This window comes from Artibeus jamaicensis, unplaced genomic scaffold, assembly GCF_021234435.1.
Source record: "Artibeus jamaicensis isolate MK-2021 breed Jamaican fruit bat unplaced genomic scaffold, CSHL_Jam_final contig_391, whole genome shotgun sequence".
Taxonomy (NCBI): Eukaryota; Metazoa; Chordata; class Mammalia; order Chiroptera; family Phyllostomidae; genus Artibeus; species Artibeus jamaicensis.
The window spans coordinates 14049660-14075641 of NW_026521814.1; the positions used below are offsets into that span (position 1 = coordinate 14049660).

A 25982-nucleotide genomic window follows, 5' to 3' on the forward strand; every position below is an offset into this window, starting at 1 on the left:
CCCCGACTCCAAGAAGAGCCTAACTGTCACTGCAGTGTAGATCTGAAGGTTAGTCAGGGTCCAGTGCCCTCTTTTTCCCTCACAAACTATAAAGCTACTCAAGATTCCTCAAGATGTTATGCACAGATTTTCAGTAGAAATATGAGGTCTGTACTGAAAGAGTCCAGCCATTGTTAATATAATGAGAACAGTTTGTTCAGTATCCATGTAACCTGGCAGTCAAGGAGAGTGGGCTGGAATGAGCATGTGTGAACAATGATGACTTTACTAGTCAGTAGGGGTAGTAGACACCATTGACTGAGCATGTGTACTGTGTGGCTGTCACATTCAAAATGACCGAGCAAGTAGAGCAAGGAACCTGTATCAGATTTTGCATTAAGTTGGAACATTCCCCCAGGGAAACTATTCAGATGATTCAGAAGGCTGTAGCTATGGGTAACTGGTGACTGGCAGCTTCATCACAACACACCTGCTCATGCATCACATCTCATGCAGAGTTTTTTGGCAAAACATCAAATCACCCAGGTGACTCAGCCCCGCTACAGTCTTGATTTGGTGCATTGTGACTTCTGGCCTTTTCCAAACTGAAATCACCTTTGAAAAGGTAGAGATTTCAGACTGTTAATAAGATTCAGGGAAATATGACGGGGCAGCTAATGGCGATTAGAATGGTGTGAGGTCCCAAGGTGCCTACTTCGAAGGGGACTGGGGTGCCATTGTTCCATGTATAATGTTTCTTGTATCTTGCATCTTGGCTGGGTACTTTCATGATTCACTGATATGAGATACACCGTCTTTTTTCTTTTTAATTCTCTAGATATTGGATTAAATTTTCATATTTTCCCACTTCACTCTGCTAGAGATTCTCTGGTCAATGAAGTCTGTATAAAGCATTTAAAAGAGTACAGAATTCTATATGGCAATATGTATAGATTTGCATCCTATGAGGCATATATTTGATTAGTCAAAATAACAAAATATCTTATCAAGGACGAGATTTGTAAGGACCTTAAAGCATTTTGTAATTGTCATATTTTGAGAAGAATAAAAAATATCTTAACAGGTAGTACCAAATTACTCTTAAGAAATCAATATTTTTAGGAAAATACCATGATAAATTTTGAGAGGAAGATGATGAAACCCAGAGGATTCACACTTAACAAGAGCTAAGGAGCCAAAGAGAGTTAAAACTACTCTTCACAGGAAGTGAAGGGAGGGCAAAGGAAAGGGAACCAAAAGGACAGAGAACCCAGGAAATTGGCACAAGATGGGAGCACCTGGAAATAAAGTACCTGGTGAAAAATATTTCATGTGGTGGTACTGGTTATGGAGGTACTCGTTAAAAGGAAATGAATAAATTTGACTTTAGATTATTCACTTTGCTGTGATGTAAACCTCTCCTGGTCCCCAAAAGTCACAAGGAAAGTATATTGAACCCATGTCTTAGATTTATTTTCTTTTGGAAGAAGTAAAAGAAGGGATCCCATTCCATGTCACATTTTAGATGCTGGGTGTTAAGGTTTCAACACTGTGCATTTGGGGCAGGGAGTCACAATTCAATCCACAACACTACTGCTACATGCAACAATATAGATGATCTCAATTGCACTACTGAGAATGAAAGAATCCAGTCTTAAAAGGCTACAAACTGTATAATTCTAGTTACATGATATTCTGGAAAAGCAAAACTACAAGGACAAACAACCAATCAGAGGTTGCAAGAGGCTGAATGTGGGGGAGGGTTTGACTGCAGAGGGGCAGCATGAGGCAGTTAGAGAGGGAGGGGTGAAGAACCTCTTGGGTGACTTGAGTGTAGTGATGTCTGCATGACTCTAGGCACTTGCCAAACCTTACAGAACACTAGACCAAATAATGACCACTCATCACTTTTCCCTGGACATCAGGGAAGGCTAGGGAGTTGGATCTTAAAACAAGAGCTGGAATCAACCAAGCAAAAAAGCATGCAAAGGGGTGCAGAAAGGGTTAAAGTTGTTAAATATGCTGGAACATACTTGGTTCAAATCAGGGAGAGGTTGCAGGAGGAGAAAGCAGAAACCAGATCATAAAAGGCATCCTCTGAGACTCTGATAACCCAGATGTTAAAAGCTTTTGTTATTACCCCATAAGTGCCTGACTCTCTGTTCAGAAAGTTAACATTTATATAGATGTATTTGTATCTGCCATGTTTGTAAGTGTTTTCTGTTCATTGTGTATGCTCTTCACTTACACATCTCCAATTTTTGCGTGTTCTCTGGGTTTAATTGAGCATTGTATATGATACCATTTTATCTCCTCTCACCATATCTTATCATACCTATGCTTTTAAAAACTAATTGTTTACCTAGAGTTTACAACAGATGTTTTTAACTAAGTGAAGTCCACCATCAAATAACACTATAGAAGTTCATGTGTAGTGCACACACCTCATAATTTGTCATTCTTCTCTCCATCACTCATGACATTTCTGTCATTCACTTCACTTACTCATATGCTGCAATGATCCAATATTATGTTATTGTTTATTTGACAATTATCTTCCAGATTAGTTAATAAGGTGAAATATTTATCTTCATTTATTACTTCTTTGACACTCTTCCTTTCTTTAGATACAGAATTTTTGACATACATCATCATCCCTATGCCTGCAGAACTTCTTATATTTTGCTAAATCTGTTGGTCAACTTTTAGTTGTGTGAGAAAGTATTTCTCCCCCATGTTGAAGGATAATTTTGCTGGATATAGATTCTAGGTTGGTGATGTTTTTCTTTCAAGTCTTAACATATTTCACTTCACTCCCTTCTTTCTTACATGATTTCTGATAGAAAATATTCTGTAACTTTTATCCTTGTTCCAGTATAGGTGTTTTGTTTTTTTTTTAACCTCTGGCTTCTTTCAAGATTTTCTCTTTGTCTTTGATTGTCTGCAGTTTTGATGAAATTTTATATACCTCAAAGTGCACATTCTGGTATTCATCCTGTTTGGTGAGCTCTATGTTTCCTGGATTTGTGTTTTGTTATCTATCATTCATTTTTTAACTTTCTTGGCCATTACTATTTCAAATATCTCTTTTGCTGCATTCTCCATTTCTTTTCATTCTGGTATACTACTAACTATATATATGTTATATCTTTTGATATTGCTTCATAGTTCTTGGATGGTCTGTTCTATTTTAATTTGTTTCATTCTTTTTCTCCTTGCATTTCATTTTGTATCTATTGCTCTTTCTTCAAGTTTACTGAATTTTTCCTTAGCTGTGTCAAGTCTACCGATAAGTCCATCTAAGACTTTCTTATTTCTTAGGTTTATTTTATTTTATTTTTAGTATTTACTTTTGATTCTTTCTTAGAATTTCCAGCTCTGCTTACATTAACCATGCATTCTTGCATGTTGTGTATTTTTTAATTAAATGTTTTAATATATTTAATCACGGTTATTTAAAATTTCCTGACTGATAATTCCAATGTCTATATTATATCTGAATGTTATTCAAATAATTGCTTCATCTCTTCAGACTGTGTTCAAACTTCAGACTTTATTCAAACATTTTTGTTCCTTTTGGCATACCTTATCATTTTTTAGTTCAGAGCAAATGTTATATTGAGTAATAGGAACTGAGGTAAATGGGACTTTAGTGTGAGGACTTGTGTTAATCCGGGTAGGAGTTAAGCTGTGTATAATGTTTGCTGTGGCCATCCTTGCAGAGGCTTCAAATTTCTTTAGTGTCATTGTTTTATCTTTGACCTTACCTAAGTTCTCCTGCTGAGATCCAGTCTGTGTCTTAAGGGTCTTTCTGCTGCAACCCACTTATTATACTGAAGTTCTGGGGTGTGGTGGTAAGCTGTGGGTAAGGAAGAATATTCTATAATCTTCTGATTAAATCTCCGTCATTTAGTAGACCTGCACCTATTGCCTATGATCTTTATAAGTGTTTCTCCAATACATTTTTTTCTCCTCACCTGCCCCTTACTGCCTTCCCTGGCTACATTTCTATCTTATTTCCTTGAATCCCTGACTTCTGGTAACTGTGATTGCTCTCCCTAAAGTGAGTCAGGAAGCCTGGAGGAGGTGGAATAAAGCTCTGGCTAATTCCTTTCCCATGTAGAGTGAGCCTTTATTATGAAGAAGATTCTGGATATATTTCATAATAATTACTCTTCCTCTCCCCTGCCAAAGCCACAAGGTGATCTTTTTCAGATATTGTTGTGAGAACTTGGTAGGGCTTCTAGAGAGATAGCCCATGAAAGACAGCAACTGCCAGGAATTTCTCACAGTTATATTCCTCCACATTCAACTTCCAGCAATTTATCTAAATTATCATTTAAGTGATTCTGCTGGTTTATGGCTCTAGTGGCTGCTGCTTCAGCCAAACACATCTCAGCTGTGTCTTTCTGAATGCACCTGTCTCTCCAGATTTCAGGGTAATGTGTGCCTTGTGACCTGATAGTTTAAGAAAAGCATCCATTTTTTTAGTTAATCTCACTTTTTCTTGTTGTAGAAATGAGAATGGCGACTTCCAAGCTCTTTATGTGTTGGAGCCCAAACTGGAAGACTCTCTGTCTATTTAAAAACTTTTTTTTCTTTCTGTTGTTCAGCTCGAATAATTTCTATTGATCTATCTTTAAGTTCACTGGCTTTTTACTGTCACCTCCATTTTGCTAGTCAGCCCATCCAGTGAGTTTTTTACTATACAAATATATGCTATTGTATTTTTCAGCTCAGAAACTTTCTTTTGAGGCTCCTTTGTACCTTCTGTTTTTTTGCTGTGGCTTTCTACTTTCAATTTCATTTCAAAAGTGTTTGCAATCACTTGTTGAAGAGTTTTATAATAGCTGCTTTGAAGTCTATTACAGCTTTTTCTAACATCAGCGTCATCTTGGAATCAGCATCTGTTGTTTTTTCCCAGGTGAGCTGAGATTTTGTTCCTGGTTCTTTGAAAGCCAAGTAATTTTGAATATATCTGACAATCTTAGTATTGTTATGAGATTCTGGACCTTGCTTAAATCCTGTGAGCGTGTCGATATTTTTGTTTTAGCAGGCAATCAACCTGGTTAAGTTTAAGCTGCAAGTTGCACCCCATTTCCTGTGAGAAGACGTTTTGATGTCAGTTCAGCTTTCAAAGCCTTAACACTGCTTTTCAGATCCATCCCACATGTCTATCATCCAGTGGTCAGTCTGGGATCTGGGCAGCATCTATATGTTACTTTATTTCTTGAAATAGTCTGTATGCTGATGAGGACCAGCTCTAGCTGGTGAGCCCTAGAGATCATAAGCAATTTTATGGGGATCACTTTCCAAAGTTTCTTCCATTCTATGGTCTTTCAAAGAGTTTCTGGTACTGGGAACTTCTGAGAAAATCATTTCACATACTCTCAGTCCTCCGGCCAAAAAACCATACCTTTAGTCACTCTGACTGATAGCAGAGCCAACAGGGTTCGCCCTGTTAGACAAACTCTCTAGGACCATAGCTCTACTGATCAGAAGAAAGTTCCTTCTCTCCAAGTTTGGGCTTTCATTACTGAGCTACTGCTACAGGACTGTTTCAAGACCAGGGTGTTAGAAAATGGAAAGAATGCTTTTTTTTTTTAAAGAAAAATGGTGATTTCCCATGCCCCCTTTCTGAGTGTTAAGAGCTCCCTTTCCTGCTATTCAATCCAGACATAAAGGATTTCTCCGGAAACTCCCTCTGCACCATGGTGCCCTCTCCTGCAGTTTGGACACTGAGTTCAAACCAGAGTGCGAAACAATGACCTGCTTAGTGGCACTTCAAATGCTGGTCTTCTTTCCCAGTCTGTCTACTGTTATTCACTTTTCAGTGTCTGCAAACAACTGCTCCATGTATTCTATCCAGGTTCTATAACTTCCCTCAATAGAATAAACAGGGTAGTGCATACTTACTAAATCTTAGAACCAGAATTTACTAGATATTTAAGAACTAGATAATCCCGAAATGTTGGTCTCTTCTTCTGTGAGATGGGACTGACAATAATTTTTATGACTAGAGTTTGTGGAGAGGAAAAGTAAACAATACACATAAAGTACTTAACTCTCAGAACATTATAATGTGTTCAACAAATGTTAGCTCTGTTACCATTTTTATTAGTTGCTGCCGCTGCAAAGCTGAGAAGGGACATAGAAAGCGAAGGAGACAAAAGAAAAGTAGTACCATCATCAAATGTAAAAGAAACAAGGAGAGTCCACATTGTATTCTCCACAACTAAATAATTCATTTATACAGGCTACATTTTGCTTTAAGCCAACATTTTAAGCTATGTGAATGGTGTGCTATGCTGTAACTTTAGTTGTAGGCGGCAACAATACATTGTTGTGGGATTCTTCATGCCAAGTGTATAGGTGGACACCTTATTCCTTCTTCACTGTCCTGAGGAAAGACAGAAAGGGGAAAGACATCTCTGTGTGTCACCATCTGGATGCAGATGTGGAGTTGATGGAGTGAGGTATGGAGGTGGAAAACCCTTTCTTCTTGCTCTTTCTGCCTAATGAACTGCATCTATAAGTTTTCATGGTCATTACCATGAAATTACCATTACCATTTCATGGTTTAGAGCAAAATTTATCCACCAAGCTAGAATTTTTAAGGTAAGAATAAATATTTCTTTACTATTTACGTGATGTCAAGTGTCAAGTGTTATCCAATATGTTATACAACGGTGTTAAGTATTTATTAGTGGTGGGTGGTAGTGTCCTGGAAATAAATTCTGACCTTCTGCTTCATTCATTCTCAGCAAAGAATGGCCTTTTCATGTCTTTTGGATGTAAGTTGCGTTTTCCTGGAATGTAACTTTGACATACAATGTGGTTCTCTTTGCTGAGTCTCTTTGCCATATCAATAGCCTATCTATTCTACTAGTGAGCATAGCATCAAAGCAAAGGAGGATAACATCTTCCCACATGTGCCCATCTGCTGACTTTGGCAAATTCTTTTTTATTATGTGGTTGAATGAATGAGGATTTTTTATTTAGACACAGTTGGATTCACATTCTGGCTTCTCTGCTTTTTATGTATTTAAACCTGGGTAAGTTATTTCAACCCCCTAAACCTCAGTTTCCTCATCTGTAGAAGGAAACTAATGATGTTTAGCACAAAGGGCCTCTTTGATGAGGACAGCATATGTGACACAGGTGGCCTCTGTGCACATACCAATTCATAGGACTGGGGGGCACTTGGTGGAAAATGCACATATGCCATTCACATCAAGTTTTTAGGGTTTAGCAAATGTTTATAATTTGCTAAATGTTTATAATTGCTTAATCTTTGTATTTATTACAATATAGTCTAAAACTCACTATGCAGTAGAACATCTCACTTAAAAGTAGGAACTTCTACACTGCTAAAGATCTCTTTAAAGATCTCATTAAAGGGACATCTCAGTGTTCAGAAAATAACCAAAATATGTAGAAATCACTACAAACAAGGGGCTTCATGCCTTCTATAAATGTCTATCACTTCAACTTGACTTAAATAATAGTAATCTCTATTCAGTGGATATATCCCTAAGTTTAGCTAAGGAGACTTTAAGTAACTTACCCACGAACATGGAATTAATACATTACAAAGGAGGAATTCAATCCAGCTTCTGCTGACTCTGAAACCCAAACACTTTGCCACCAGCCCACTTAGATATTTCTCATTTTCTTACCCCTTTCTGGTTGAGACTCACTAAGCAAAACTGAACATTCTGGACCTGTGAGGCATTGATTATATAAGTTCCTCCTATTGCTATCAATAATTGTGAACCAAAGTTAGTACTTTTTGTTACAATACAGAACAAAATCCATTACAACTCCAAGAATGTCTCCAAATTCTTTTGTTGCACTTGAATCTTGTTCAGTTAAGCCAAGGGGCACTCATTTTGAACCTGATTTTTCTGCTCTTAAAATATTTCTAACCATACTTGTCTTGATGAAATCTTCATGACACAAAGAAAAAAGGTAAAGAATGCAACCCCTGCTATTTAAAGAATCAAAGATAGTTCATCCAAAGTATTTCTAGAGTATGACATATTTAGATAAAATGAATTAATGCTACTTAGGTACATATCTCTTTACAATACACAAACCATGTTTGTAACTAATGGGAAGTAGGGTTTTGTCTGTATTACATAGTCCCCTACAGAAAAGGAGACCCAACCTGAGACAGATTGTGACCTGACTTGCCAAAGTCAAATAACTCTTTAGGTGGTGGGTCAGAACTAGAACCTGAATCTTCTGAATCTAGGTCCAGTTTCAAGTAAGAGGATAAGTGGAGTGATAGTTCCAGCAATGTTAATTTAAGCAGAAATGGTCACCACTGGAGGTGTTTTGTGGTATAAAACATAAATTTTAATTTGAATTAGATTTATCTGTTTATTGGTTAAGATATTAAATAGTATCATTGTTGTCATTATACAAATACAGTATTATGGTATAATAATTATTTTATAATTCAGGAATGCTTAATACAAAAGGAGATGTTCATGGAATAAAAAAATAAGTAACAGATTTTGGATTAGGACACAAATACATATTTTTATATGGTCATTGACATTTTAAAGAATTAATCTTTGGGTGAGTATTTGAATGATTAAAAATAACTGTTTCTCTTATATATACATCATCCTAATCCTAAAACAAGATAAAGACATAACAAAGAAAGAAAACTACAGGCTAATATTGCTTATGAACATAGACACTAAAATCTTTGACAAAATATTGGCAAACTGCATCCAGCAATACATTAAAAAGGTCATACACTATGATCAAGTGGGATTCATCCCAGGGATGCAAAGATAGTACAATATTTGCAAAGCAATAAACATAATACATCACATAAACAAAAAAACAAAAATCACATGATCATATCAATAGATGCAGAAAATAATTTGATAAGGCACAGCACCCATTTATGATAAAAAACACTTAGAAAAGGGATTAGAGGGAACATACCTCAACATAATGGAGACCATATAGAAGAAACCTACAGCCAACATAATACTCAATGGGCAAAAACTAAAAGCTTTCTTACTAAGGTCAGGAACAAGACAAGGGTGTCCACTTTCACCACTTCTATTTAACATAGTATTGGAAGTTCTTGTCACAGTGATCAAACAAGAAAAAGAAATAAAAGGCATCCAAACTGGAAAAGAGGAAGTAAAACTGCCATTACTTGCAGATGACATGATAGTGTACATAGAAAACCTTATAGACTCCACAAAAAAGACTCATAGACCTTATAGACTCTACTTGACCTAATAAGTGAATTTGGTGAAACAGAGGGATAAAAAGTCAACATTCAGAAATCAAAGGCATTTTTGTACACCATCAATGAAATATCAGAAACAGAAATTAGGGAGAAAAATCTTATTTGCTATAGCAACAAAATAAATAAAGTACCTAGGAATAAAACTTACCAAGGAGGTAAAAGACCTGTACTCAGAAAACTACACAATGCTGAAGAAAGAAATTAAGGAAGACACAAATGAATGGAAGCATGTACCATGTTCATGGATTGGAAGAACCAACATCATCAAAATGTCCATACTGCCCAAAGCAACTTACAGATTCAACAGACTCCTTATTAAAATATCAATTATGTATTTCTCAGACACAGAACAAATATTTCAAAAATTTATATGAAACCACAAATGACCCTGAATAGCCTCAGCAATTTTGAGAAAGAAGAACTAAGTAGGAGGGATCACAATACCTGATATCAAACTATATTATAAGGCCACTGTAATCAAAACAGTCTGATACTGGCATAGGAACAGACACATAGATTAATGGAACAGAACAGAGAGCCCAGGAAGAAACCTGTCTCTATGGTCAATTAATATTTGACAATGGGGACAGGAGCATAAAATGGAGTAAAAATAGCCTCTTTAACAAATGGTGTTGGGAGATCTGGAAGTGACATGCAAAAAAGTAAAACATGACCACCAACTTACACCATATACAAACATAAACTCAACATGGATAAAAGACTTAAATATAAGTAATGACACTATAAAAGTCCTAGAGGAGAACATAGGCGGGAAAATTTCAGATATTCCACACAGCAATGTTTTAACCGGTATGTTCCCTAAAGCAAGGCACATAAAGGAAAGAATAAACAAATGGGACTGTATCATATTAAAAAGTTTCTGCATGGCTAAAGAAAACGTCAGCAAAATGAAAAGGGAACTAATCATATAGCTAAACATATTTGCCAATCATTCCTCAGACAAGGGTTTGAACTCCAAAATATATAAAGAGCTCACATGACTCCACTCTGGCAAGAAAATCAATCCAATTAAAAAATGGGTAAAGTACCTGAACAGACACTTCTCCAAAGAGGACATATACAGAGCTCATAGACATATGAAAGGGTGATTAGCATTACTAGCCATCCAAGAGATGCAAATTAAAACCATTTCGCACCATTCAGAATGGCCATTACAAACAAATGAACAAACAACAAGTGCTGGTGAGGCTGTGGAGAAAAAGGAACCCTAGTGCACTGTTGGTGGAAATGCAGACTGGTGCGGCCTCTGTGCAAAACTATAGAATTGCCTCAGAAAACTAAAAATGGAACTGCCTTTTGACCTGGCGATTCCACTACTGGGATTAGACTGAAAGAATCCTGAATCAACCCTGGCTGGTGTAGCTCAGTGGATTGAGCGCGGGCCTGGAAACCAAACAACTGCGGTTTGATTCCCAGTCAGGGCACATGCCTGGGTTGCAGGCCAGTTCCCAGCAGGAGACACATGAGTGGCAACCATACATTGATGTTTCTCTCCCTCTCTCCTTCCTTTCCCCTGTAAAGATAAATAAAATCTTTAAAAAAAAAAAAAGAATCATGAATCACCAATTCAAAAGAACTTATGCACCCCAATGTTCATAGCAGCATTATTTACAATAGCCAAGTGCTAGAAACTGACTAAGTGCCCATCAGTAAATGAGTGGATCAAAAAACTGTGGTACTTTTACACAATGGAATACTATGCAGCAGAAAGAAACAACAAGCTCCTGTCCTTCACGACAGCATGGAACTGAAAAGCATTATGCTAAGTGAAGTAAAGCCAGGCAGTGAAAGACAAACACCATATAATTTCACCTATAAGTAGAACCTAATCAACAAAACAAACAAGCAAAATAGAACCAGAGCCAAGGAAATACAGAACAAACTGACAGTTACTAGAGGGGAGGGGGGAGGAGAACAATGAGGGAAAGAAGGGGAAGGATCGAATCAAGGAACATGTTTAAAGGACCCATGGACAAAGACAATGGGGAACAGTTTTGAATGTGGGAAGTGGGTGGTGGGTAGGGCAGGGGAGAATAATGGGAGAAAATGGGGACAACTATAAGTGAACAACAATAATATATATATAATATATATAGTGTATACATATAAAAGTATAAAGCATTTTTAAAAGCTTAAACTTCAGTCAATCATGGACTGTTTTGGAGAGAAATATATAGCACATTCTATATTAGGCCCACATTTTCTATTTTGGGAAGGAAAAGTATCATTTTATATGAATGTGAGCTTTTTATATACATAAAAAATGTTAAGAGAATTATGTTGAGTAATGCAATGTTGCACTTAAAGATTTACACACTTCAAATAGAAATGCATTAGACATGTTAATATGCCTAAATGTACAAAAAGGATTTAAATATGATGGTTAATTCATCATCTGTTGACAAATAACATTTTATGCTTAATGTTTAAGTACAAATATTTTTCATGAAATGGCCAGTTCTAATAAATATGACAAGTGTGCCTGTAAATAAAAGATGATAATGTTAGTTCACTGTAAGTGAGGTGAGTGCTAAAAAGAAGGGTGATAAGAACACAGTGACAAAGAGCAGCAGTAACTCAAACGGGAGATGCCCCGGATCTGAAGACAAAGGCACATGCATGGTTTGTCTCACCTGGTTGTTTTCCTGGAGCTGCAGTTAATTTTCAAAAGGAAGTCACCAAACACATACGCAAGTGTTCCTGGGGAGAGACCTAGAGTTCGCGGGTATTGTCACACAAAGGGCTTCTTTAATAAGAAGCATTTTTCCTTTTAAGAAATAGTTTATGTTTTGACTACTAGGTATAATTTCAAAATGATCTATATATTTGAAAGCATAGATTATTAGTAGCTTTAAGCTAGTGGGTATTTAATAAATGTAATGAATAAATCAATAAAATTGGTTCCTGAACTATTTTTCTTTTTAAAACAAATACTAATGATTCTCCATTACATGTTATAAACATTACATGACCAACTATACAATGAATGAATCTCACTATGAAATGGAGTTCCAAAAATAAGAGAAATGAGTAATTATTTTAATGTGAGCTGGCTACCTATTCCTCAACATCAAGCTCATTACATCTCCTTTCAAAGTCATTCAACTGAAACTCAGGGACAGCCCATCTTTTTCCTCTTCAGCTTCACAACATTAATTTTTTAAAGGTTTCTTTTAACACCACATACAGTGTTTGCTATGACTATATGGATTCTTTAAAATAAAATTTTCTATTACTCACCATCCTTTCATATCCACAACATGAGGATAATTGGTGTTTCATAGTCTTGGAAGATTTCATAGAATTTTATAAAACCTTAAAGCAAGAATAAATTATGGTAGGTATCATTTCAGAGCTAAGTACATTTTATCATAATTTGAAAATTTTCTGAATATCATATACACATTAATGTTGTTCTTTTTTTTGCCCCCCAGAATAATTGCTGTATCGAAGCAATTATTCTGGGGGAAATAAGTTAGCAAAGTTTGAGCTGTTCAGCAAAGTGCTCAAGAGACTATCTGGCAAGTCTGACAGACTTGATGTGGAATTCTGGTCCTGCTTCTTATTTCTTGTATGATCTTGAGCAGGTGGTTGCCTCAGTTTACTCATCTGTAAATTGGGATTATATTAGTACCTACCAATAGTGTTGTCATAAGGGTATCAGATCATGTAGGCAGAATATTTAGCAGACAGATGGACACAGGATACACATACCAAGAGAGTAACTGATATATTCTTTCAGGCTTACTGGCTGTAATGGGGAAATGAGAAAACATCTAATCATGTGTACAGTTAAAGAGACACTGAGCTAAATATTCTAAAATTGGACGTGACAGAAGAAGAGTCACTCTGAATTAAATACACCATTAAAAAAAGTAAATGCAAAAGAAAGAAATGCCTTGACCTCAATCTTTTTTTTCATTTTGTAAGTTAATTTTTTATTGATACTTTTTACCTCATTAAATTTTTTCTACCATATAATTTTTTACATTTTTTAATTTAATTATTGTTCATGTACAGTTTTCTTTTACTCCCATCCCAGCCCACCACCACCCCAGTGCTCCCCACCTCCCTCCGGTTTCCACTCCCCTTAGTTGATGTCTATGTGTCCTTTATACTTGTTCCTGCAAATCCTCCCCCTTTTCCCCTGAAATTCTCTCCCCTCTGGTCACCGTCCCCCTGTCCTCTATTTCAGTGTCTTTGTTTTCATTTTGCTTGCTTGTTTGTTTTGTTGTTTAGGTTCCTGTTAAAGGTGATATCATGTGGTATTTGTCTTTCAACACCTCAATCTTAAAAGAAAAAAAGGTTACCCTGAGTAAAAGAATAAACTTCTCTCTTTATACAGTGCTAAAGAAATCAGCATTCTATGTAAACAAGTGCTTTGTGATGACTTAGAAGAAGGAAGAAGGGGAAGAGAGGACGAAAGACAAGGAAGAGAGGAAGGAGGAGGAGAAGGAGGATGAGAAGAAGAAAGAAGAGGAAGGAGGGGGAGGGATGAGGAGGAGGAGAAGCAGAGGAAGAAGAAGAAAGGAAAATCCAAGCTCCAAATTCATCTAGAGTTGCCAAGGTCACCGTAGCACTTAGAGAGGAGAGTATGTGGGATGCAGAGCAGCACAGGGCTATGGGTTCACACCAAAGCATCACTCACAGAACGCACAACGCAGACAGACCCTCCCACTCTCATTTCAGGCTAAGGCAGCAGAAATGCAAGAGCCACTGTCACTGTAACTTTTTTACTAGCTTGTTTATTTACCTATCAAGAACCATAAGGACCCTTACTGCATAAAATGCCAAGTGTGGTGGTAATTGACATCAAACGGCCCATGTCTACGAACAAATAAAAGACTAAAGTAATAAACATAAAGAGATGAGTGTTCAATGACCTTCAACAAATTTTTATTGTAAGATCTATAACAGTTAACTATATATGCTGACATCTCTGGCCTGGAGCAGCCTGTTTTCAAAGTCAGAGGAAGAGGCCCAACGCCTTGTCTTGCTACAGAGGCTCATGAAACTGGCTTGAGTGTGTCAGCCTAGAATGGGATTGCCAGAATGGCTAGGCCCCTGAAACTTCCACCGTATCTCTAAAATTAGAATTTTCCACCTTGAGTACCACCTTTCTTTTCCCTCCTACACTCACACTTTTTAATTCTTCCCATAGCTGGATAAAATACTGAAATCAGCATTTGACCATTTCTTTCCAAAACCTAGCCATCCAGATGAAGCATAATAAAATCACTATTCAAAATGCTCTTGAATTTCTTAAATCCCCAATCACTGGCATTAACATAATCTTACAAACACCTGTCTATAACCAGAACTGAATAGCCATATTGTCAGTGTTGCAAGAGACGACCTGACAATGTTTCCTTGTATATAGATTTTTATTTATAAACAGAGCATAGATAAAAACAGAAGAAAAAATAATAATTCTCACTTTGTTGAACATCATAGGTGGTGAAATCACCACAGCACAAAAGTAGATGGACGGCACAAATATGTTAATTTGCTTTTAGGTCCACTGCTTAGCTTTCTTTAGGTGCTATAAGACTTCATTTAGGTCCATGGTCTATGGGCAGGGATTAATTTCATGCCTGGATTCTTAGCTCTTTACCCCAAGGCAGGGAAGCAGTTTCAAGAACTCATCCAACTGATCTATTGGCCCCTCAGATTCATGGGGATCCTAACATAAAGAGTCTGCTTCCTTCTTTCCCTCTCTCCCTGTACTCTCTCTCTCTCTCTCCCTCTCTCTCTCCATGACCAGCAGGGAATCTAAGCCTGAAACAAAGCCAGTAGAAATTACATCAAGTCCCCCAGCAGATACAGACTCTGAGAGAAGTTACTTTTTTTTCTTGGTACCACCCTAAGGCACACAGTAATTAAGTGCTCAATAAGTATTTACTAAATTCATATCTACAATAAATGTTTAGAAGACTAAATAGAAAAATGGTGATAGTTTTTATTTTCTTCATGGTTTTCAAAATATTAGTTAGGAGTTAATGTTGGTTAGTTAATGTTAGTATCTTAGAAATAAATGTATGCTAGTTTTTTTAAGGCTCCCAGTGCTTACGATTTCAGTTAACAATGGCAGTGAGGATTGGTAAAACAGTATCAGATTAGAGGAGAAGACAATAGCATCTCTGCACCACAATCTCCAATTACTTTTATAACAATGTAGGCTTTGAGCTGAAGCACAACTCAATTTCTTGTAGTCTACAAGTCCTATAATTTAAGAAGGGATTTCTCGAAAAGTTGGCTAAAACTTAGGTAGAAGCTCAGAGTCATGGTCATCCATTCTTTCGTCTGTCCAAAACAAAATGCTTCTCTAGGAAATGCTCTTTCTAATATGTGTTGCAAAAAGCAGTGGCCACGTTCTAATAGACCTGAACGCCCACTTAACATTGGTCTAAGACCGGCCACCTGATTAAATTTTGGCCAAACATCAAGCATATCCCTCTGGCCATTATGACTGGTCCAGGGGATGGCGCTTAGCCCAAACAGGTCAGTTGGAGCTTTTTTTCTGGACTATTGTTATCTTCGGTTAAGAAAGCAAGTTTCAGTGGCTCTTTGCCTCTCTGGCAGTGATTTTAAGAGCTGCCAGCTAACAAGGACCGGCCACATAAAGAAACTGGTCTTCAGAAGAGGATGGTGCTGGCCTGCAGAAGGAAGCAGAGTGGGACGAGAAGAGGTAGAAGGTGCTGGTGCATCCCAGGCCCCAGTTCCTGTTGTCCTCCTCCCTGTAATCTGATTATATTCCCAGCAAACAGATATAATAGATGTCAACTCTACAGCAAAATGCAGTAAAATAATTAGGAAAAGATACATTGTTCTGTCTATTTATTACCTCTGTTTCTAACATAATTTATTTAATTGCAAGTGTCTCTGATTTCATTTTTAATGATGGCTCTGTTTAACAATCAGCTTGCAAAGTTCCTGATAATTTAACCATCAGATCTGGTACGAGACAGATGGCACAAGCACCCATCTGAAGCACACAACCTTAGTCAGCTGAGGCATTTTGGTTTGATTTTTCTTTATACCAAAGTTTTTCATTTCTTTTTTTATTTATTTAAATTTTTTAAATTTTATTTATTTATCTTTAGAAGGGAAGAAAAGGAGAGAAGGAGGAAAATATCGATGTATGGTTGCTTCTGGTGCATCCCCTGCTGGGAACTGGACTGCAACCCAGGCATGTGCCCTGACAGGGAATCGAACCATGATCTTTTGGTTCTCAGGCCCGTGCTCAATCCACTGAGCTACACCAACCAGGAATAAAAGTTTTTCATTTCTTATATAATTAGATCTATCAAAACTTTGTAGTCTAAGCCTTTGGCATTTTATTAGAAAGGTCTCTACCTATTAGAAGATTATAAAATATTTATATATTTCTACAGTAAAATAAAGCAAAAACTTCGACTTATCTGAAATTTAGTTCTGTCTAAATGATGAGGTAGAGGGTAACTTTTCCTCTAAAGGTTAGCCTGTTGTCAAAATGCCTAAACCATCCTTCTGCTTTAACTTTATGATACAGTAAATTCCGATGAATAATTGGATGTGTTTTGCAGGTTTCTGTTCAGACTCATTGCTTTATCTCTATTTTTTTATAACCAGTATCACACTGTTCTAATCAGCAAATCTTTAAAATACATTTTTATCTTCTTTAGAACATCTCTCCCATTACTCTTCTAGATTTTTTAAATCTATTTTTGTGTATTATTATTCCAAACAAATTACATAATTATTTTTGTCAAGTTTCCAAATAAATCCCATTAGGATTTTTATTGTATTTGCATTAATTTTTTTATATCCTCACAATATTGAATCCTTCCAAGAACATAATATTTTATATATGTAGCTGCATCTCTAGAATTAACCTCCGTTTATTTAAGTCCTCCTTTATTTCTTATAGCTAAATCACATATACATATACTTTTTTTTTCATTTAGGCCTTGCTCTTTTCTTTTTATTTCTGTAAATTTTCTATTTCATTGCTATTATTAATGGAATTTCTCATTCTATTCAATCAGAAATTTTTAGTTAAAAATAAAATTTGCAAGGCTATTGTTTTGTTTCATTTGTATAATTATAACTGCCCACCTTTTTGGTTCTCTTACTGATTCTAATAATCTTCGATCTGACTCTTATCTGCAAAATAATGCTGTTATTTTATCTCCAGTATATATACCTCCTATTTTCTTGCCTTGTCTGATTGCATTGACTAAAACTGCCAAACAGTATTGAATAATAATGGTAAAGGTGGATTTTGTCTCGTTTCTTCTTTATATGTAAATTCCTCTAGCTTTTGTCTTCAGATAGATACTTTTTAAGTATCATCATTATAATCTCACATAAAGATTTTATTAAGATTAAATATTGATTTTTATCAAATGGTTTTCTGCCTTATGAGATTTACATGGTTTTTGTTAAGTTTTCTAATGTTGACCTATCCTTGTATTCCTGAATCACTCCTTACCCTCAAATTGTTCTTTTGATATTAAATGTAATTGTAGCATGATGACTGTCACAGAACATTTACAAAAAATATTGATGAATTTACTGATTAATTGATTGGAAAATGAAAGTGAAAGTCACTGATCTTCTCTGTCATTATGAATTCAAATTGCCATGATTATTTTGCCCCCCTTAGGATAATGAGGAAAACAAGGGCCCAAATTAATGAACTCCAGGGGGGATGGATGCCAAGGATGAAATTCTCCTGGGTATTAAGTCTCAGTTCCCAAGAGAGAGTAGTTACTTGCTTCTCAGTAGATTTTTGTCCCTGGACTTGATAAATGTTAAATTGAATGGGATAGGTTAACATCTGAAAAACAGCCCTGCCGTGCAAACCCTTAAAGGTCACTCTGTCTGAGAAAGTTTAACTGGGAAAACAACTTCTGCAGTGACAGTTTCCTGTGGCACAACCATTGTCTGACAATCTGTTCTCTCTCTTTTTAAGATTTTATTTACTTATTTTTAGATAGAGGAGAGGGAGGGAAACATCAATGTGGGAGAGAAACATCAATTGGTTGCCCCTCACAGGCCCCCAACCAGGATCCTGGCCTGCAACCCGGGCATATACCCTGACTGGGAATGGGACCAGTGACCTTTTGGTTTGTCAGATGATGTCCAACCCATGGAACCACACCAGTCAAGGCAAATCAATCTGCTCTTTTTTGTACTCCATTTGTGGTAAATGATTTCCTTGCCACTTCCATGCTCCAGCCATAGAATTGGAGCTGAGAAGGGGGACCACCTCTTCCTCCCTTGACCTACCCCCTACTTCTAGGTAGAACTGAGTATATACCAGATAACCTAATATTCAAAGTCTATAAAGAAAGATTACAGCCTTGACCCATGAGACAATTTCCAGCTTTTCACAGTCTTCTTGGTCAAAAAACTCTTCTTAATATCTAGCCACAATTTATCATACTCCTTCTTGTAATTAGTATTTTAAAACTGTTCTTCTCAACATTCCCCCCAAATATTTGCCCTTCTAGGTGTCCTCCCTATGAAGGAAACAAACTGAGAAATCACTATACAAAATCCAATTCTTCCAGCTTTCCTTTCCTCAGCAAGACCTTACTGAGCACCTACCATGTGCCAAGTATCAAAGCAGATGGCAGAAGGGAGTGGGAAGGGGAAGATAAGGAAATTTTAAGAATAAAGATGAATCAGACCTGATTCCTGCCCCTGAGAAGTTTATGGAAGGAGCAAACACTAGAAACATAAAATTATTCCCTAATTATTCACTTTCCATGGATCGTGACTTCAAAATGAGAGTATCACACACCGGAGAATGTTACCTGCAAACACACAATACAAAGCCCTTCACGTCATTTGATGTTTATAGAGATCATTTTCCAAGAAAATAAAAGTGATTTATAGATGTCCCTCAATATTTACACATCCCCTTGCCCGCCAAGGGCCCTGCTTCCCTTCACACACACACATGAGGTTTTTACTGACTTCAAAGGGAGCTTGGTACATAAGGGAATGACCCACAGAGGCTGAAATGGACACACACCGCTATTAATCTCAGAACACTTCTCCGAGCTGGGGAGACAGGAAGTGCTGTGATAGCCCTTTGAAGACAAAGGAATTAGACACAAGATTAAACAGCTTTCTCAGAGCCCAAAAGATTCCTGGGCGTCCAGCATGGTGGTGAAGCATTTTGGCTCTGAAGTGAGGCCATTGGGCTTTGAATCCCAGTCCGAATCCTGACCACCAGTGCCATCTCCAGCAACTGACTTAACCTCTCTGCGGTTTCCTAACTGGCAAGATGGGGACAAAAACAATACCTACAACATGAAGTTGTTTGACAACTAAGTGAATCGATGCATGTAAAATATTAGGATACTGCTGGTCACATGTTAATCATCCATAAGTATCGATAAGTATTGCCCTGGCTCTGACAGCACAGATTAGCCCCTGGACTTCTACATAACATTAGATTTAGATCACAGTCAATCATGCTCACTACGGCAGCACATACACTAGACTCAACTACAAATCCAGCAACTGAAAGCTTAAAGACAGAAGTCACCTAAAAGCCATCTCACTGAATTAAAAATAACAGAACTAGGTCTAAATTGGCCCAGCAAACCTCAGGCAAAATCAGAGTCTACTCCCGTTTCTTGACCCATAATGCCTTTGTCTTCATTATCCTGAGCATCCAAAACCAAAATTTCTTTTAGCTGAGAGAACACATTTTCATCACTGGGTTTCTTCTCCTTTTTATGGCAGGATCACAAAGATGACTTAGGGCCTGAGCAGGTTCGTTTTGCCCCCAGCAGATTACCTGGCTGTTTCCGAAGAGACGCTGCATACAAGTTTTGAGGAAGGAAAAAAACATCTCATTCTTATGGTCAGGCTGTAAAATTTTTTTATATCTGAGTCAAATTGTCAGGCCATTCTTCAAGTTCAGGTAGTTTCATATTAGATATATTATTACATGGTCATGATCACAAGCTATGCTTCAAAAACCTCCACACAGAAAACCAAACTGAATATTAAAAACCTTGGGCTGGAAAATCTGGCTTTCCATCCCAAACAAGTAGTCATCATATAAAGATTTGTGTTATAAATTTATTGTGACATAATAGAAGCAAATGTATTTAAAAATCCCTAAAATATATCATCTTCCCATCCCCACTACCACCCTCCCAAACGCCCTAGATTTACTTCCATTAACTGGAGGTGATACTCATGAGCCTTAAGCAACATTAAGAATTCAACATGTATTTGAATCATTTCCCTTTCCCTTTTACATGGTTACAGACAGGCACTGCCGGCCCCAGCGTGACTGAGCTCAACTGGTGTTGAACTCAGGTCCTTGCTCGAGTCATCAGCATCAGGCGAATTATGAGTTCAGGCGCCTTGCCTAATCCCATGGATAGTTTTAGCACTAGACTTATGTGTCTGCTCCCTTAGAAATATTTTAACCATTAGACATTACCTCTGCTGGATAAAATGACACATACCCAATTGATAACACACTGGGCACCCATACTATTAAATGAAAAACTTAGAAATATTATTTATATTTGTAATTTACTTAAACGTAGAAAAGGTCTTCAAAATATCTGCTCTGACCCCACTGGCCATCTTTGTCTAGAAGCTGCCAGTCACCCTTCTAGGTGAGCCCTAAGCAGCTTTTTTTTTTACACAATATTATCTCCTTTCAAAAAAAAAAGTGTGGGGGAGGACACTGGCCCAAGTTAGGCCCTATCACATTTCTCTCCTGAGAATTTGGGATTGGTGCAGCCCTCCAGGCTGGGCTGCAGGACACAGGAGTTGAGGAGACGTGAGGTTCCCTTCCTGGTCTCTCCTTGACGGGTTTGCAAATACCATGATGCAGACTGGAAAACCCAGTCACGGGGTCTGCACAATGTCAGCAGAACCCAGGAAATACTGTCTTGTTGAAAGAGTCACTAGTCTTCCTGCAGGAAATAGTGGTCTGTGCCTAGAGACCCAGTGATATAATGGGAAGGTGGCCTTGACATCAGCTGTCTGCATGAGGCATCTGAAAACAAGAGCCAGGAGGAGGAGGAGAACACGGACATTCACATGGGAGGGTGACAACACTGGGACCAGGTGTCAGGATGTCAGGAAGGTTGCTCCTTCACCTCCTGGCCCCTTCCCTGACACTGCCTTCTGCACTGCCTGGGTAACAGCCCCTCACATTCTCCAGGCATTTATTTGGTCATAGAAAGTCCTTGAGTTCATCTTTTTTAATGAACGGACTATAAATAATATAAAACGTTACTCCTTTAAAGCATATTTACAATTCTCTAGGTATTACTGCTACTCCCACAGCAGTAAGACTAGGACTAGAAGTGGTGACCACTAGTAGTGGTGACAATCACTGTTAATGACTGGAAGACTTCTCCGTGCCCGCAGGGCCCCGCCCCCCCTTAGGTATCTCTCCCACACAGGCACCCACCCTACCCCAAGTACAGGCCTCCAAAATGTCCTGATGAAAGCCTTCCCACTGGCCTCCCACCTTGGATTACCTCCTTTGTTGGCTTTATTCAAATGTCTCAGAATCCACCACACAGGGAGACTGACAGAATGGGACACTGGGAATGGAAGCTGCGGGAATACATGCAAGCCTTTCCAGACAAAGTTCAGGTGGGCATAAGGCCAAAGGCTAATTCCCGAGAAACACAAGGTATAAGGAATGGCGGAGGGCGAAAAGGAGTCAGAGAGAAAGAGAAAGAACCAAGAGAAATATCAAGGAAGTAAGATAGGGAGAAAGTTTTTAAGAATAGGGGATGGGCTATAGTGCCCGAGAGGCAGGAGAGAGATGCAGAAGGCAGAGAATGGCGATGGGCAGTGAAGCCAGCAGTTGGGAGACACAGGAGCCCCCACCTTCCCCACCTCCGGGCGGACACGGCATGACGGCACCAGCACAGGCTGACAGGGGCGGTCCGAACGTGCCAGGGAGGGGGCAGAGCCCGGTGCCAACAGGAGGACGGAGACTGACTGGCTAAGACTGGCCCCAAGGCATCACAGATATGGAAGTTGCCAAACTGAGAAAAAAGAAGTCAAACCGTGTTCATCAATGTCATTCCCCTCTTACCACCACCAAAAAGGCATAGTTCAGGCACTTCACATTGTCTCAGAGGAGTGCTACCATGCCATGCTTGGTGACAAAAATGTCAACATACCGACCAGCAGAAACCCAACGACCGGAGGTCTGGTTAACCAGAGTGTATTCACCTGCCCTCCATTTTAGAGATGTAGTCAACAAAGAATACGGAGTCTATCCAGATTCAGCTCAACTCTTGTACATTTTCCAGCCACACAAAACAGCAAAAACTGATGTTTGAGATAATAATCCTGATATTAAAGATCCCAACCACTGAAGAAATACTTTTTTGACTATAAGACGCACCCCGCCCCCAATCTGGGAGAAAAATGCAGTGGTGACCCTGCTCCTGCCTCCTGTGACCCTGCTCCCCACTCCACCGGCCTCCTGCCTCCACCGCCCCCCCCCCCGCCCCAGAGAGCCAGGTAAGCTACATTTGGACTATAAGACACACCCCCATTTTCCTCCAAATTTGGGGGAAAAGGGTTCGTCTTATAGTCTGATAAATATGGTATGCTCATACTCCATACTTCACAAAAATGTTATACTTCTAAATGCTTTATTCCACTTAATCTTATCAACATGTCTATGAAGTAGATATTACCTCAGTAGGGTTACTTAATCAAATTCAAATGAAGTAATTTGGTTACAGATAGTCCTACAGCAAATTCATCTTGGCAATATTGTATAGACTTGATACTCCTAGATGTCTCAGAAATCAAAAATTAAATCACCAAGAAACTAGCCTCACTTGCTTTGATTACACACTTTTTTAAATAATCCATTCCTTTATGTAACTACTTTTAAATTATTAAGACACAAGATGTGAAAAGAAACAATGAGTTTGGGACGCTTCCTTTTGTTCCCCTAAGCTCAAAAATAACCAATTTAATCTGTTTTTAAGTCTCTAGGCTGGATGAAGTGGTCCTGTTAAAATATCTGTACCCCTTGACTATTTCACTGCATAAATTTATCATTAGGGCTTATTTTTATATGAAGGAAATAAAACACAGATATTAAACCAGCAACTAGAAAAACCAAAATTCTAACTCATTTCTCCTGATTTCCTCTCTTTTTTATTTTACTATATTATTTTTCTACCCTTTGACTATCTGGATGCTCAGGACTAATAATAGAGTCTTCTACTAACAAAATTAAGATGTGTCTCTACCATAACACCATAGGTTAATCAGTGAAACTCTATATATCGAGACTGACCAAATTGTTTATATGTTTAGGAATTATCATATTTAGCTAGAATGCCTAGTCCCTGTTATATTCTCTCCCTTATTCCCTCTCCCCACCCCACACACACACCAGCCAGCTGTTCTGACTGGAACACCTTTGTGAAAGGTTGTTGGTCTATTGACTGACCGCTGATGGACAGATCCCTCTGGGTACCAGCAACGGCTGACTCACTCTCCTTTTCCACTGGCCGAGCCATGTTGTCAAAGGAAGGATGGCCAGCTACGAGAGGAGAATTGCTCCAGGAAAGCGCATACGTGCAAGGGCAGCTGTTTCCCTTCCCTCTCAGGATGCCCAGGTGCCATTACCAAATTTCCTGTATGCAGGGCTCTGGAAAAGTTCATTGACCTTGGGCAGGGGAACACTTTTTCCTTTCAAACGGTCTCTCTGTACCCATTGTAACCAGAAGATTACCACTCCCTATGTTGTCCTATAAATTATTCCTATAAGATTTATAGCCATATCTATGCTCCAAGTCAAACATTCTTTTAAGGCCAAACAGAGTACTTTACTGGATTTGTGTCTCTAAACAATCTTATAAATAGTTGCTCTCTAGTTCAAGGTGAATAACAGTCAGTGGCAGGCCAGTATCAAAGAATACTGATTGCAATTCAATTTTATTACCTTTGAGGATTCACCCCAAGGAATAGGGCAGACTGGCCAAAAATCTATAGGCTGATCATTGTGGGTCTGTATTGGAAAATCCTTTGCAAGTAAACACCTACTACAAGGGTTTTTGCTGCTTCTCTTCATTGATGGCCATGTATAATTTTTCTTTTCTAGAGATGCCAAGATGACAGCGTTGCTAATCATACCTGCAGTTACGTTACGGCTGAGACACACATAAAGCCTGATTTCTTGGTTGTGGCTGCAACTGCTTGTCGAGACCCTGACATAGCTCCCAAACGCCCTCTAAGCCTCACCCCATTGTAAATAGCAGTGCACACAATGTTAATGCCCTTACAGCTTCTTATTCTTGATCATTTCACCCGTCAACTCAGATGAGATGCTAGCAAGATTTTTAAAAACTTGATATTATGTCTGGACATATTTCTCATAATTCTAGAAATACTCATAATAGCTTATGCTTTTTTATTTGGCATAGAGTTTAATGATATATTGATGCCATTCCTGCCTGTTTACCTACAAAAGAACATACAAACCTCTTAATTTCCAAAAAAAAAGTATATGGAATATTCCAAACGTTCCCTTGGGCACAGCCACCTCAGGAACACTGTGGTAAGGTAGTGGGGTAGTGTGAAGGGTTCTCCAACAGGAAACTCAATTTTGGTGATGATTTTAGCCTGAGGGAACACAGCAGAGGTAAGTTAAGCTTGCATCTCTTTCTGTTTTCCTTCATGTCCTTAAAATTCATGTCCTTAAAATTATTCACTCATAGTAAAAATGTAACTTTTTGTTAAAGATTCCTTTCTCTTACAATCTCACTTCTCAACTCTGAAGCACTTAAGACTTTGGCACTTCTCCAGGGCCACACTCTGTATTCCGTCAACAAGATCATGGCAAATGTGCTTGTGTTCTGCCTGTGCAGCCAGATGCCGAGGGGAAAATCACAGGTAAGGAACAGGAAATGAAGTGCAAATGGAACTGTAGTGTCGGTGTCATCGGTGATGTCTGTGAGAGAGGAACTCAGTCATTACTGTGGGGTGCAAAGGATTTGTGGCAATGTAACAACTGGGTAAACTTTATTAAAACTACCTTTCAGCTTCCAAAAGAATGCTACTGCATTAAGGCAGCTAGCTACCTTAATGTCCCTCCTGTTATATTGCTGGTTGCTATAGCAATATCCTCCTAGGTATTTGTAAGGTCACAAAAGGAAGAGCTAACCCTCTTACTCCTGGAATAACTAATGCGGTTCTGCTACTTGCTTGATGTAAATGGTCTCAAGTGACAGCGAACTGTACATATAGTCAATTACAACTGCTCAAAGGAAATGATTTGTTGTAACAGCCGCTGTTCAACCTCTGTGACATCAATGTTTCTATGGAAACAGTTGCCTATTGCACTGCTTTGAATTGAGTATTGATCAAACTAGAGCCAACACTATTTCAGAGACTCGCTACTTTACTGTGTGGCAATTTACGATAGGAACTCATAACATCACTGTATATTTCAAGCCCCAAGGAACCAATTTAGCAGACAGTTACAGTAGAATATTAACAGAGGTCAATAATGGAAGTCTGATTACAGTCCTAGGACAATTATTCAATGCTTTTGTTGTCTGCCCTTCCAACTTTCCAGCAGCTATCACAGTGTTCAAATAATAACACTCGCCACTGAAGACAGGGCTATATGCATTCATCTTCTATTCTAAACTTTATTTTTCATTGTTATGTTTTCTATCAATAA

The 25982-nt window shown here is 38.2% G+C and overlaps 1 pseudogene; it reads right to left on the reverse strand.

Annotated features, from left to right (window-relative positions):
• The window catches only part of LOC119037748 (tissue alpha-L-fucosidase-like), a 72456-nt pseudogene extending 48642 nt beyond the window's left edge, over positions 1-23814 (reverse strand).
• Positions 23815-25982: the final 2168 nt, after the last annotated feature.